The following is a 12,044-nucleotide window of genomic DNA, read 5'->3' on the forward strand; positions in this document are numbered from 1 at the left end:
CCCTGGCCTATATAATTTATGAATGGTATGTTTGTGTGTGTATCTTGTTTTTTTAAATAAGGGGGTTTTAGAGACTTTTTAATATTAGATTTGTGATACATTGTTTTTTGTTATTGTTGTGAGCCGCCCTGAGTCTGCGGAGAGGGGCGGCATACAAATCTAATAAATAAATAAATAAATAAATAAATAAATAAATAAATAAATAAATAAATAAATAAATAAATAAATAAATAACATAAATTATATACCTATACAACCAGTGGTAAATATGAGGGGTTATTATATAAATAATAAGAGTCTTCTAGCTTGGGTGGAATGACAGGATCAGGAACTGAGGACTGGACAGTGATTAGAACAGAACCCTTTTATTAGAACACCTGTCAACAGGACAAAGCAGTAACCGGCACAGTCAAGCCACAGACTGCTATTTTTGTGATGGCTGTCAAAACTGGTAACCAATAGTGGGGTTATAATTTTCCCAGTGGCTGAGCTGTCAATGGACACCCAATGGGAAAATAGCTCTTAACTGCTAGGTAGATTTCGAACATGGAGACGAGTGCCTCTCCCCTTCCAGCTGGCGCATGTGTAGCCTGGAGATATTCCGGGCACCTGCGCTGTCTCGTTGAACACCGCGGCTTTATAGGCATGGTCAGGTCAGGAGCCTCTGGATCTGCAACTGGTGATGGGGTGCTTCATCAGGATTCTGGAGGAAGATTTATGGAGGCAGGTGAGTTGGGTGCTGGGATCATATTGTCTGTGGGGACATCAGGGAGATCATCAGCAGGAGCGGTCAGTAGGTGGCCTCTACATTTGGCTTGGTGCTAGCAGGAACTGGTGTGGAAGCAAAGGATCATCCTGTAAACTGGACAACATTATGCTGCCATAGCCTCCCATCCTCCAGGCCTACTCTGTATGAATAGGGGCTGATTGCTGCAAAAACCCATGCTGGTAGACGCCGGGGCTCGCCACCATAATTTCTGGCATAGATTGAATCCCCCACAGAAAAGGTCTCAGCTTGCTGGTCAAAATTAGGATGCACCTGTCCAATGTGGTTCAGAGGTGGCAGCCCATGAGTAATTCTGCTGGGCTGTGGTTGGAGATTGGGCTTGGAGTAATGTGCTGGCCATAAGATATTTATTTATGTTCTCTTCCCAATTCCCTGCTCCTTGGCTGATCTCATAGCTCTTTGAACCAAACCATTGTTAGAAGGGTGAACAGGAGCAACCTGTGCATGGTGGTTGCCTAACCCAGCCAATAATATGGAATGAGGCAGAGGTAAACTGAGACCCATTGTCTGAGATTACTATCCGGAGCCCCTGTTGGTGGTAAATAACCTGCATAAGATCCTGCTGATAGCCCCAGAGGTAGTGTGATGGCAAAAGGGCTAACTCCACCCACTTGGAAAAAGCATCCCTTACCACTAAAATCGTCTGTCTTTACATTGGCTCTGCCAAGTCAAAGTGGATGTTTGACCATTGGCCTCTGGGAAGTTCCCATTCCCTGGAAGGTGCTTCAGGGAGGACTGGCTGGGACTGTTGGCACCTCTGACAAGACCTAACCCATTCAGCAATGGCAGTATCCAGATTAGGTCACCAGACGTAGCTGTGGCCCAATGCCTTCATCCTGGTAACACCTGGGTGTCCCTCATGTAGACCATGCAGTACAGCAGTCCTTAAGGCTGGTGGAACCACTACCCGGCTACCCTACAACCCCTCATGTTGCCTCAGCTTGAATGGCCCAAAGGCCTCTGAGAGCTGTTCCCTTAGCCACCCCCTGTGTACCCAGTTGAGGACTTGAGAAATAATCCGATCTTTGGAGAAGAGAAAGGAGATGAAGGCTATATCAGCTGCGGTCAGGGGTATGATGGTTTCCTCAATTAGCAAAACTGAGAAAGCAGGAGCTGTGTCTTGGACTTATTGAGGAAGCGGGCATCTGCTGAGGCCATCCACATTAGGTATATCCCACCCATGGTGGTATAATTACCACCAACTGGTCATTATAAGCTGACAGAAAAACTGAACAGCAGGACATATGAGGGGACAAAATTATCTGTCACCAGACAAGATACCCAGAAGGGGTTTGTGATCCGTAATGAGTTGGGAAAAAACCAGCCATAAACATAATCATGGAATCACTTTACAGCAGTGACAGCAGCTAGGGCCTCCTTATCTAACTGGATGTAATTAAAGTTCAGTGGAGGAAAGTGTCCTAGGAAAAAAAACCAATTGGCACCTCCAACCCATTGGGAACTGGCTGAAAACAGCCCCAACATCATAGGGCAGTGAAGGCAAACCAATGGCATGGTTGTCATAGGTAGTACATGGAGTCATATCTTCTGGCACATGAGCCGTTGCCCTAGCTGAGCTCCAGTGTACATGTGTATGCCAGTCAGCTGATTTTTGGCTCGCACAGAGGCTCTGGGAGGATGTTTTTAGCTTCCAGAGAGTCTCCAGGGGCCGGGGGAAGCTGTTTTCACCCTCCCCAGGCATTGAATTATGGGTGTGGGCACTCATGCATGCGCCATAGTGCACACCCATGCTCTTTCAACACCCAAGGAAAAAAAGGTTCGCCATCACTGCCATAGGGAGAAGCATTACTGGCCAAGACCCAGGGAAATTGTCATGATACTGCACAAGGACAGGATCTGAGGTAAGTAGGTTCTTGGCAGCCACAAAAACAGCAGGTTGGGCTTTGCCCCATACCCAAGGAGCCTTGTTATCTAGTAACCTATGGAGAGGTTTGGCTACAGAGGCTTCATGAGGGAGTTTAAAAGTTCAAAAGGCCCAAGAAGGCCTGTAACTCTACCTTGCATGTGGGAGTGGGGGTTCTTTTTATAGCCTCCACCATGGAGATTGCGGGTGAATGCCTGGGTGTCAAGCAAAACCCCAAAAAATTCTACTTTAGGTACTCCAATCTGGAACTTTGATCATTTAAGTTTGAGGCCTGCCTGTTGCAGTGTAGTGAGTACCAGCCACAGGCAATCAAAGAGCTGAGTGCGAGAGGTGGCTGATATCAGAATACCATCAAAATAAGGGATGATACCCTGGATGCCATGCAGGAGGCACTCCATGAGGCTCTGAAAAATACCTGGAGCCACACTTATGCCAAACTGCAGGCAATAGCATTAAAAAGCACCCCTGTGGGTTACTATTGTTTGAGCACAGCAGTGGCTTCATCCACAGGCAGCTGCTGATAGGCCTAGGCCATATCTAATTTCACAAAAAATGTGCCAGGGGCAGAGGAGTGGAGAATATGTTGCACCTCTGGCACAAGGTAGGGATGTTCAGAAAAGGTAAGTGAAGCTTGTTAAGGAGTGTGCAGAACTTATTGTTAAGCTTATTAAGGAGTGTGCAGAGTTATTAAGGACATGCATAGAGGAAACATGGGATTCCATCAGATATCCAGGAGATAGGAGTAATTATTCAGTCATACAAAAACAGATACATTAAAGTGTATAAAATAGTGTTTACTTTAGAAATAGCACAGTCAAGTTAAACAGTTCAATCATACACATTCAAATCAGTCAATATCTCTCAATACAATAATAATATTACAGGGCTGTCTTTGTCTTACGTATCAGACATGCATTACAGCTTACAAATACATCAAACTATCATTGAGCACACAGAGCTTACTACATCAGTCAGAGTGAATCAGCAGAAAGAACACAGAGAGCAGAGAGAGAGAGAACCATGCTTTCTGGCTCCCTCTTATGGCAACTTGCAACACTACCTCTTAAAGCTATAGTACTTCAATGCTAACAAACATTCATTGTTAGCTTTTTTATATGTTGCAAAACCAACTGTTTTGTACATAGTACTAAGAAAAGCTGAGGTATGTTGGAGGAGGAGGCCCAAGGATGTGGGACTGAGCAGGATGGGAAGCAGGTCCAAGGTTTGTGTAGAGCAAGTCGGGTGAGAGGTAGATTTAAGGGATCTAGCAGCAAAGCAGCTGCAGTGCCATTATGGTCAGTCATAAGGGCACATTGCCAGGCATCCACATTTTCTTCATGTGGCCATGAAGCACTGCAGCAGCTTTATCTCCAGTTTGTTAAGACCTTTTGTTCAGTACCACCATAATTTGAAATGGTCACTGAATAATGTCCCAAAAGTGGTTTTTCAAGAGGCAACTGGACTTTCTGATTTTCCTTTGAAGACATTTCTCTTCCCATCCATGAAGCTTCTTCGGCTCTGAAGAGCTGGAAACCAGGGGTGGGTTCCAAATTTTTTTTATTACCATTCTGTTGGCATGGCTTATTTTGTGGGCATGGCTTGATGGTCACGTGACTGAGTGGGTGTGGTTTTCCAGTCATGTAACTAGGTAGTCATATGACTGGGTGGGCGTGCCCAATTTGGCATCACTCATATCAGGGGTTAAAGGTTAGGGTGCCTGGCTTCTCCTCACCTCAAGGGCCTCAACAAGATACAATTTTCCTATCTATTTATTACTACTGAACATCCAAAATATACTATTTAATCCTATGTATATATCCCATATATGTACATACATATTACATACAGGCTTACCAAAAGATACATTATCTACTATATATACTATAAGTGTATGTACACAGAGAGAGAACTCTTCTAAAACTATACACATTCAACCTCACTGCAGCAGGTGGTTGGACTAGATGACTCCTAAACTGCTGTGCTGTTTCAAAGTGCCTTCTGAAGTCATGTCTATTGGCATGGTTTGTGGTGCTTCCTTCCTCTTCTTCCTTTATCTCTTTCCCTATCTCTTTTTCTTTCTTCTCTCTCTCTCTCCCTTCCTTCCTCTTTTTTCTCTCTCTCCCTCCCTTCCTTCCTTCCTCTTTTTCCTTTTTCTCTCCCTCCCTCCCTTCCTTTCTTTCTTTCTTCTCTCTCTCTCACACACACACATGCACACACACTTTCTCTTTCTCTCCCCCCCCTCTTTCCCTCTCTCCTGAGTCTTTGGAGAGGGGCAGCATACAAATCTAAATTATTATTATTATTATTATTATTATTATTATTATTATTATTATTATTCTATATGTGTATTTCCACTCATTCTACAAAGGACAGTCAGATGCACATCCCTCTATTTTGTTCATGAGCAAAAAAAAAAGTATTAAACAGTAAGACAACTCCACCAGCATTTGCAAAAACCCTCTGCCCTATCCCAACCCACCTCCCGTGTTTTCCGACATCAAATTGGAGTTTGGAGCAGGTCTCTCCAAAATCTCTTTGGTTATCTGATCAGGTGGGGAGAGGAGAGGGAGGAGAGATGTTTGGGGCATTCTCTCCCCCCACTGTCTTCTCCCCATCCCCCACCCCTTCTCCTTGCAGAAAAGGAAAAGATTGAAAATGAGTTAACAGGAAGTAAAAAGTATCTCCTTCACTAATCAAGGCAAGGCTGTGTTAGTACAGAGATCTTCAAACTTGGCGACTTTAAGACTTGTGGACTTCAACACCCAGAATTCTGTAAGTTGAAGTGCACAAGTCTTAAAGTTGCCAAGTTTGAAGACATCTGTTTTAGTGCAATCTGATGCTGAGACGGGAATTCTTATTGTTTTTATACCGGGGTGATTGGTGGAAGAAAGCGCTTTGAACTCGGGTTTCTTTCGATGGAGACAGAGATTTCTGTGCATGTATTGTGTGTCTCTTTTCATTCTGCCTTCGGCAGCCAGAGACATGGGTAGGAGGGGCTAGTCGGTGTTAGAAATGAAGAGCTGGGTGTTTGCACTAGTTACCATAGAAGGAAGCACAGAGCAATTTCGCATACTGTTACAAATGCAGTTAAGGGCAGAGACCACTATGCTCCCTGGCACGAGCAAGATGGCATGGGGTGGAGTTTAAGGCTAACTCAGAAGAGGTCGTGGCCTGGTGCTTGCTGCTGCTTTTAGCTGGGGATTGGCAGCTTGGCGAAGCTGTCGGGCTCTTTCTCTCCTCTCTCCTTTCTTGGGTGGATCTGGTAGGAGGAGTGGGCTTTCTTAGTGGACTTCCTTGCCGGGGTTGAGGAGGGGAGGAGATGGAGCTGTTGTCCAGGGTGGATCTGGCAGGAGGAGTGGGCTTTCTTAGCGGGCTTCCTTGCCGGGGTTGAGGAGGGGAGGAGCTAGAACTGCTGCCCTGGGGTGCAGAGCTGCCTTGACAGCATCCTTCTCCAGGTGAAGAAGAAGAGCCGTCCTTCTCTTCCTGTGACTCCTTCCCAGCACTCTTTCTTCTCTCCCCCCTTTGCCTTCCCATAGGTGTTTATCAGGTTCAAAGAGCTCCTTCCCTCTAGGCAGCTACGCCAACTTTGACCTTAAAGGCTGCTCTGCGCCTTTTGATCTTTCTCGGGCTTGGAGAAAAGCAATCTTATGAACTTGCTGAACTTGGAAGCTTAGAGGCTTCTTTTCCATCCAGATGCTGGCTCAATGCACTCAAAACTCAGCTTCTGCACATGCACAGAAGGGGGGAAAAGTCAGAAAATAATTCCCACAATTTTTTTAAAAAAAATATTCAAAATATTTTTTAAAAAAAGATGGCAGCGCTCATGGACCGGCATCGACCAATTCAGTTCAGTGATGTCACTGTGACATCACAAGTGGGTCGCTATTGGTGTGGGTGAACCGGTCTGAACCAGGAGGAACCCATCCCTTGCAGGAAACTGAAGATGCTTCTTGGATGAGAAGCAAAATATCTTCAAAGAAAAACCAGAAAATCCAGTTACCTCCTGAAAAAGCACTTTTGAGACAACCATGACCTGGTGACTGAGAATCTTCATAGTCACTGACGAATGATCATAAGTTGAAAACTATCTGCATTTGAATGTGAACTTACCTAATTTCACATTTTAATCTGATTAATTAAATGAAATTTAGTTATACTTCAGGAATCATTAACATATGCTTGTGTTTGGTAATAAAATGTGTATCATGAAAAAGAGTATATAAAATGGTATCTATTTATAAAAAAATAAGGTACAGAAAAATAGACAGTGTCTGTTTTGCAAAAATTGTAGAGATAACCCAAATTGTGAACAAAACTTCCCATGTTTGTTTGGAGAGATATAAAATTACACATACCGGTACATGCTTATCCATCTTTTAAAAAATTAAATTCAACAAACTGAATCTAGTAGATTCATAAAAACATGAAACAAACAATAACTTTGGAATTAGGTTCATCCAGTTAAGCTGAATGATATGAAGTTCAGGGAGAAACATTTGATCAATAGGAGGTGACTATGCTTGACATTCGTAAGGCCCTTCAGCCAAACACCATCCATCTTGTTGAGGCACTGTGCTGACAGTGTGATTGATCTTGCCATGGCACTTGATGTCCTGCCATGAACCTCCTTCAGCATCTCTAGGAGAAGCGGTGACAGAAGACTATTGAAGTGATGGAGAAGAATCTCAAAAGGAATTCAGAGACATGCTTAGTGGTGGGACTGTTTTGCTTTGCTTTTTAGAGGGCTAGTAATTTGACACAAAGTTTTGCATAAGCCTAAAAAATACAGGTCATCCTCAACTTGCAACATTTCATTTAGTGACCAAAGTTATGACACTGAAAAAAAGGGACTAAGGATCATTTTCACACTTACATCCTTTGCAGTATCTCCATGGTCGAGTGATCAAAATTCAGACGATTGACTCTTATTTATGATGGATTGTAGTGTCCCGAGGTCATGTGATCGCCTTTTGCAACCTTCTGACAAGCAAAGTCAATGGAGAAGCCACATTTATTTAATAATGGTCTCATCAACTTAACCACTGCAGTGATTCCCTTAACAACAGTGGTGAGAAAGATTGTAAAATGGGACAAAATTCACTAAATAAATGTCTCACTTGGCAACAGACATTTTGGGCTCAATTGTAGTCATAAATCGAGGAATGCCTATATTCGAACATTTGAATTTTCTTTACTCCTGGGGGGGGGAGGGAAGCCACCAGTTTTAATGTGAAGTATATTACAAGAGGTAGTCCATCAGTACGGATGGCTTTGAGAGAAGGTTGGAGAAATAATATGAAGCTAAAGCTATCTATGGGCATAATAGCCACATATTTCCTTTAGTACCATATATTTCCTTTTGAAGTATTAAGCTTGGCAGGACCAGTTGCTAAGGTAACAGAAAGGTGCTATTTTGTTTGAATCTTGCCTATATAAGCATCTGATTGGTCATCCTAGGGGAAAGATGCTGAGTTAGAGAGGCTGTTGTCTTCATCCAGCTCAGCAAGTCCTGGGTTTCATTTGGTTCAAGAAATATTCATGTAACAAAATCCTGCAAAATCACTTAATTTTACTCTCAACCAGGTTCCTTTTTTTTTTTTAGTTTAAACATTGAATTTCAAATTAAGGAGCCTAAAACTCAGCTGCTAGGCTGCAAAAGCAGCATATAGTTGGCTTCACTTCCATTTCATTAAAGGCCTTTGACACTGAGGACATCTCCATCAATAATCGCTAGATATTGAGTTAGAAACTGCTTTGTCCATCTGCCAAAGTAATGGTTCTCTGGTTGGGGCTTCATTTTCTGAAACAGAAGTATCCAAAATCAAATATTTTGAAAAGCATCAACCTTAAATATGGAACCCCTGTCTTTCATTTCTGTCGGGCAGGAAAGGAGGGATCTATGACTGAATAGCTAGACCAGATATAATGGCCTAATGTCCACGCCTCCATGGAGCATTCTGTCATTATTTACAAGAAAGGTAAACAGAGCTGTATGTGCAGGAATATCTAATGTTTGTTGAAAGGTTTTTTGGTGATCAAATCATCTCTCCGTGTCCTACAATTTGTGTCACTTCCATTACACCTCAAAGGAAGCTGTTGTGAAGCAATTTCTTCAGTTGAATCTTCCTTCCTTCCTCCCTCCCACCCTCCCTCCCTCCCTTCCTTCCTTCCTTGCAGCCCAGGACAACTAGTAATGCAGCCCCATAAGATTGTAAACGTTAATATTATGTGATTTATATTTGTATACATTAACTGTATTATATATTGTATATGTGGTCCAATTTTACCTGCGTCTGAAGTGTCATATTTGTCTGGTGTAGGCTTTCCTGCCCAAGCAGGGGGTTAGACTAGAAGACCTCCAAAGTCCCTATTTTTCTGTTTTTGATTACTATGCCACTGTATAAATTTGTCAAGATAATTCTTCACTCAATGCGATCAAGGCAAGCCAAAAAAGGTTGGATTACCCATGCTATATCTATTCTCTGCAATATCTCCATTTTATTTACTTATTTATTTTGTCAAACCATTATAGAGTGGTAATTTGTACAAATAAAACATTAGATAAGTAATGACAAAAAGTAACAAAAGAAGACAATAGGACAAGGACGGTAGGCACAGTGGTGTGCTTATGCACGCCCCTTACAGACATCTTAGAAAGAGGGAGAGGACAATTGTAGATAGTCTAAGGTTAAAGGTTTTGGGATTAGGAGTAGAAACCACAGAATCAGGTAGTGCATTCCAGGCGTTGATTACTCTGTTGCTGAAGTCGTATTTTTTGCAGTCAAGTTTGGAGCGGTTGACATTTAGTTTAAATCGATTTCGTGCTCGTGAGTTGTTGCGGTTGAAGGTGAAGTAGTTGTTAACAGGTAGGACATTTTGGTATATGATTTCATGAACTATAATTAAGTTTGAACGGAGACAACGGAGTTGTAAGTTGTCTAAACCAATTTTCCTCTACATCAAGACCTTGTCAGATGAAATTCACCCTGTGGCTCTGTTTCTCTGCCCTCCCTTTGCCTTTGAGCTGAGATATTCAGTGTTGTTTCTATTCTGTGCCCTCTCCCTAATTGTTGCTGTCTATCAGCCATCTAAAATACTGCTCACAGCTGAAATCCTTAACGAGTCAAAGAAAACCAGTGGGTCAGCAATGCGCTCAATGTCTCAGGATCCAGGGGAGGATATAAAGATGTTCAGCTAGAGGCTGCTGGTAGAAGCCTGCGGAGGCCATGCCTCGCTGAATAAGCCATTCAAAAGATAAATGAAATTAGCATGAGCAACATGGACCAGTGCTCATTTTGCCTGCAGTTTTGAATACAGTGTGCTTGAAATTTTAATGCCACCTTCTGGAATACCCAGAGGTTTATAAAAGTTGCTTACCCTGACTTGGAACACTTTACCCTTCTGGTACCCACAGTTTGTGTTCAGATATTAAAATGTCTTCTAGGCCCAAATTATTAGACATGTAAGGCATGTGATGGCTTTGCCTATGACCCAGAATGGACCATTGATTGGGTTTACAAAATTATAAGAGGAAAAGCACCACAATAATAACCGTAACTAAGGCTTCTGCAAATCTAACATTTTTTTTACACTAAAATCTCTTACTTTTGTCACCTGATCAATAAATATGACCAACGGAATATGGAAATTGACCATCCCTTGTAGGATGCTTATTCTTTATTTGGAGCATTTAAGTTATTTCAGAAATGATATACTGTATGTAGAAAGGTAAAGAAAGCTCAGGTTATTTTATTGCTGTAAGCCGCCCTGAGTCCTTCGGGAGTGGGCAGTATATAAATTTAATAGATAGATAGATAGATAGATAGATAGATAGATAGATAGATAGATAGATAGATAGATAGATAGAGAGATAGAGAGATAGAGAGATAGAGAGTGAGAGAGAGTGATAGATAGATAGATAGATAGATAGATAGATAGATAGATAGATAGATAGATAGATAGATAGATAGATAGATAGATGGATGATAGATATTTGCTTGTGGAAGAATCTGTATTTCAAAAGAAACTGATTTCCCACTTGTTAGTGGAACCTTTATTTTGATGGTACTCAGGTACAGTTTGAGACATCCCTTGGTTTTTCTGGGAGGGATGGAGCTTCTGGGAGGAATTCTAGTGCAGCACCCTCCTGAAGATTATTAACCCCCACTCCCTTGTTTAGCTTCTTAAAATATATCTCAACTTTCACAGCTCAAACCTCTGGCAGATTTCATATTTCCTTGGATGAAAGAAACAGACTTACTGATCTTTGAGAAACATGCAAGCCAAAATTATTGTGGTTAAGCTAAACTAGCATTTGAATCCAAGTTGTCACTACTACTACTACTACTACTACTACTACTACTACTACTATCATTACTATTCATTGCACAGTCACCCAGATGTTCAGACTGGGTTTGGCGTTTTTGTCTACCTATCAAATCATTACAGAGCACCTAGGATAGTCAAATCTGGATGTTTGACGGTGTTATAGATACCATCATCATCAATACTGTTGTTACTATTAAATTATTGTTGTTATTCAAACTGGAACAGCTTTTCTTAAATCTGCACTACTGATTTTAGTCGTAATATATGGCAAGTAGTAATATAAACTAGGGCTGTGTAATACTTTAGAGACAGATCAGAAAAGATGCTGAAGAGCATATGTAAGTTGGAAAATAACCTGTTGCGAGTTTTTAAGGTAGCTTCAGGAGTGGGTTCTAACTTGCCTCACTGCCAGTTCACTCCCTCCCGCGCCGCATGGCCCTGCCCTGTGGATGCGCGTAGGCGCAATGACAAAAAATCCAAGAACACCCCTCCAAAAAAGCCAAAAATAAGATGGCGACGCATGCACAAAATCCTCCCAAAAATGCCCCCCCTCAAATCTAAAAAAAATTCAAAAAAGAAAAGATGGCGCCCATGGATCAGCACCATCTGAACTGATTCCGTGATGTCCTCATGATGTCACCAGTGGTTTGCTACCGATTCGGGTGAACCAGTCCAAACTGGGAGGAACCCACCTCTGTCTGCTCTATTTCCTGTAGTTTATAGGGCAGCTGTGGAAAGAATTGTGTGATCATTGGGAAAAAATGCAATTGCTTTATAAAAAGTTGCAAAAAGTTACTATATTCCCACTCCCCTATGCTTCATTCAAAACATCTTTCTGGAATCAAATTCAAAGAATTACACAGTCATCATATAGAAAATATTTAATTAATTTAGTTTAATTTTGACTGAATTTACATAAACTATTAAATCCATTATTAAACCCAATTTATATTAGACACTTTGATTTGCCATATCCTTTATCCTTTATTTGCCTCTATCATTTATTTGTTCACTCAAAACCCAGGAGTGTCCTTTGACTTAACA

At 41.8% G+C, this 12,044-nt stretch overlaps 1 protein-coding gene across 4 annotated transcripts in view; it reads left to right on the forward strand.

The window, feature by feature from the left end:
- The window catches only part of PALM2AKAP2 (PALM2 and AKAP2 fusion), a 348,527-nt gene that overhangs the window by 208,603 nt on the left and 127,880 nt on the right, over window positions 1–12,044 (forward strand). The gene's annotated exons all lie outside the window — the stretch shown is intronic.

Source organism: Erythrolamprus reginae, chromosome 2 (assembly GCF_031021105.1).
Source record: "Erythrolamprus reginae isolate rEryReg1 chromosome 2, rEryReg1.hap1, whole genome shotgun sequence".
NCBI lineage: Eukaryota > Metazoa > Chordata > Lepidosauria > Squamata > Dipsadidae > Erythrolamprus > Erythrolamprus reginae.